The following is a 4,237-nucleotide window of genomic DNA, read 5'->3' on the forward strand; positions in this document are numbered from 1 at the left end:
TGTACCTATGCTAATGCAGAGCACATAGAGACCAGGTTTTAGGTGTTTTACTTAACCACTCTCCGCTTACTTTTTAATTCTTATTTTATTTTATTATTTCTATTGAGACAGGATCTCACCATGAAACTATTCCTGTCCTGAAACTCACTTTGTAGGCGAGGCTGGTCTTGAACTCCCTGAGATCCACTTGCCTCTGTGTCTCGGTTGCCATGCCCAATTTCAACCTTCTTTTTGAGATAGGGTTTCTCACTGAGCCTGGGACCCATTGATTTTGTTAGCCTAACTGGCCAGTGAGGTTCAGGGATTTTTCTGTCTGTCTCCAGCCTCCCTCCCCCCAGCATAGGGATCCTAAGTGTATACCATCACACTTGGGTTTTATGTGGATACCAGGGGTCTGAACTCAGGTTCTTGTGCTGATGCGATGAATGCATTACTGGCTGAGTCATCTCCCAAGAATGGTTTATTGGTAGCATTTCTGGGCATAAGATTCCTAAATATTGCATAATGATTGGTAGATTGGTAGATTTTGTGGTCTTAATTTGGAGAGATGTTTCTCTTTTCGTCTGAGTTTAAAATCCTGTAATCAGTGGCCATTTAAGGGAGCAGGATGATTTTGCTTGTTTTCATTTTAAAAGCAGAACCTTTTATGCACAACAGGTGAAAAAGAGAATGTTCTGGCATGGTTTGGGTTAGATCAAGCACATCTGTCTGAAGAAAGGAGTGGTGTATATTGGTTACGGGGATGACTTTAAAAGAGTGGAATCCTAACTGAGAATGGCAGGGCATCCCTTTAAACCCAGCACTCAGGAAGCAGAGGCAGGCGAGCTCTGTGAGTTCGAGGTCAGCCAGAATTACATGGTGAGGCTGTCCCCTGCTGCTGGTGAACCGGTCCTCTTATTTTCAGACAGAGTATTCCTAAATCTGTTATCATGTGGCTCTCCCACTAGTAGGAAATAGAAAATGGTGTGATCAGGCCAACGGGAGGAAGATCAGTGAACTGGACCCTGGTGCAAGACTGTCAGTGGTTTTGTCCCTTCTAGTTATTAAAAACAAATGGGACTGGAGAGATGGCTTAGTGGTTAACAGCACTTGATTCTTGCAGAGGGCCTGGGTCTGGTTCCCGGTACCACATGGTGCCTAACAATCATATGAATCTCCAGTTCTGGGGGGTCTGATGCCTTTTTCCTGCTCTTGGACGCTTCTTGAAAGCAATGCATAGACATGGATGCAGGGAAAATGCCCGTATACATCAAATAAAAATAAGCACATTTTTAATAATTAAAAAAACCTTACCCTGGTTCACTTTTCACTAGCACACCACATACACACACACACACACACACACACACACACACACAAAATGAGAGAGAGAGACAGACAGACAAACAGACAGAGATAGAACCTGCTTTCAAACGTTACTATCCTCCTAAGTTGATTTCAGCAACTTTTCTCGCCAACTCCAAAGCTTAACTTCTTCATTGTGCTTCCTGAAGGCAAGGAGAGGCAGGCAGCACAGATATCTCTTTACTTAATTCACTTCTGGCTGTCACTGTAGATTGACTAAACAGACACCTACTGGTCACTGATAAGTGGTCTTCCCAAGTCACTTGTGTAGGGCATTCTGAGAGTTTCATTCTCTCCATGTTGAGTTCTTTCCTGCCACTCTAATTCCTGCTCCCCGAATTACTCCTCCGCAGCCTTCCTGTCTCTTAGATTTCCACCAAAGTGCTCTTGACCCATGGAGACTCACATCCTGGTTGTGCTGAACAGTTAAAGGCACTCCACAAGCTCCTTTCAACTGACTTCCCTTTCCCCCGCTCGCCTACAGAACCACTCAGCTTCCTGAGCGGATGGCTGGCTGTGAACACAGGCACCTCTTCTCCTCCATGCAGAGGTCTAAGGGCTGCTCGTTCTCTCGTGGATTCCCTTCAAACTCTCCTACCAGTTGGCATTGGCACAAGGCTGGGTGGCTCACCCTGTGACTTGTAGACTCAGTTCCCTCCCTTGTCTAGTCTTAAACTTACTTGAGCCGGGGAAGGATTAACGAAGCAAATACTAATTGTGGTTGGCTGGGTTCTAGATGATCTAGTACAATGCTCATCCCTAAACCTTAACAACTCTTGTTAAAACGTGGTATATTTATTCCTGCTGTTTGTCTCAAGATCTTAGGGCTAAAAGAAGGGCCGCAGGAGAAAGGCTAAGTTCATCAAATAAAGATGGAACTACCGTGTCTGAAGACGGCACACTGTGGGCAGCACAAGAGGAAGTAAAGATGCCTCAGGGACTCAGGTTTGCCTTCCCTTGTTATATGGAGACCAAAGAAAAAAATGGAAACACAGTGGGGGTGGACATCAGACTCCAAAAGCAAAATTGATAATGAGGGATCGCAGAGTGAAGAACGTATACAATTGATTAGTGGGTAGATACCCATGCTTGGTCCAGAAGTGGGTAGGAAATTCAACCCAGAAGAAGCTTGGCCAGGCAAGTGGTGGATGATCTAACTGGGCATGCACAGCTATTTTAACGGAGACCCTGAGGGTAAACGTGGGAGAAGTCAAGACGTATATGAGAACGAAGAGAATACCTGTGTGGCAGCGTTGGCAGAGCCTTGATGCCAAGTCGGCAGCTGCTCAGTGTGCTCATGACAACTGTGTGGACCTCGAAGGCTGGAATGAGAATCATCCTGGTGATTGTGGAATTGTTCTGGTTGCACTGGAAGAAGAAAAGGAGACCCAAGAGTGTGGATCTCTGTTCTCATGTCTATTCATTTTCATAGTACTGAAATTCCTCTTCTTTGTCTCCAGGCTAACAGCAAAGCTATTTCTACAGTCATCCTTCTTTTTGATTCATGGACGTCATCACACACTCGATAGAAACAACCCCAGCAGGCTTTGCCTTGACTTGCATGCTGGGAGAATCGCTCCACTTTCGCTGGGGGATAAAATTATTTTCTCTGGGCCTAGAGAATTGGCTCACTTGGGGGACTCCTTTGATCTCCAGCATCTCATTCACTGGGCATGGTGGCTAATGTCTGTCATCTCAGCACTGGGGAGGTGGAGGCAGCATTTGACTGCACAGCAGCTTTCCGAGTAGCCGGGAACATACAAGACCCTGCTAAACCAAGAAATCAGTGTTTCCAAGTCTTTTTGTTGTTTTGGTTTCGATTTTTTTTTTCAAGACAGGGTTTCTCTGTGTAGCCCTTTCTGTCCTGGAACTCTCTTTGTAGACCAAGCAGACCTCAAACTCATAGAGACCCACCTGCCTCCGCCTCCCGAGTGCTGGAATTAAAGAAATGTGCCACCACCCCCAGCTTTTGGGAGGGGGGTTCAATTAGTTTAACTTTTAACCTTAAGTCATTGAGACAGGACTCTTACTTTTCTCCTCAGCATGCTTTTAACACGTAGCAATCTTCAGAGTGGGCAAGTGGTCCAAAACCTACATCTGTAATTCTGAGACCCAGCAACTCCCCACTTCCGGTAGCCAAAGAGGAAAAGGCTTCTTATATCTTTCAAAAGATCAGTATAGCCGGGCATGGTGACACATGCCTTTAATCCCAGCACTTGGGAGATAGAGGCAGGTGAACCTCTGAGTTCAAAGCCAGCCAGGTCTACAGAATTCCAGGACAACTAGGGCTACACAGAGAAAGAAACTGTGTATTGAAAAAAAGCAAAAAAGTCAATATAAAATGACATCATTGTAACAGAAGCAGTAAATTTTCTCAGCCAGTGTGTCCTTAATTTACTCATCCATCTTATACTTGTTCACAAGAAAAACATCAATATCTTATTTTTTTTTCTTTCTGAGTCATGGCTGTCCTGAAACTCACTGTGTAGACCAGGCTGGCCTTGAGCTCACAGAGAACTGCCTGCTTCTGCCTCCAGAGTGCTGGCCTTAAAGGTATGCACCACTATACCTGACTTGAATTCTTTTATTAATATATAAACTTGATAAAATAATGAGTGTGATGACATTTCCCCACACACTGATATCTTTATAATGTTTGCTTCTAATTATTCTCTTTGCTCTTTCCTCAATTTCTACTCTCTTGGCTTTTTAAATCATGGGCTGTTTTTTCCTGATGTGTACATCTTTGTGTGTACATCCACCAGGTGAGGGCAGGCGTTGACAAATGCTCAAAGAACATGCACACTCTTCAGCCTGGAGTTACCTGGAGTAACTGGCGGTTGGGACCCTCACACTGTAAATGTTGGAACTGAACTCAGGTCTGTGAAAAAGC

Source organism: Myodes glareolus, chromosome 14, assembly GCF_982192425.1.
Source record: "Myodes glareolus chromosome 14, mMyoGla1.1, whole genome shotgun sequence".
Classification (NCBI taxonomy): Eukaryota; Metazoa; Chordata; class Mammalia; order Rodentia; family Cricetidae; genus Myodes; species Myodes glareolus.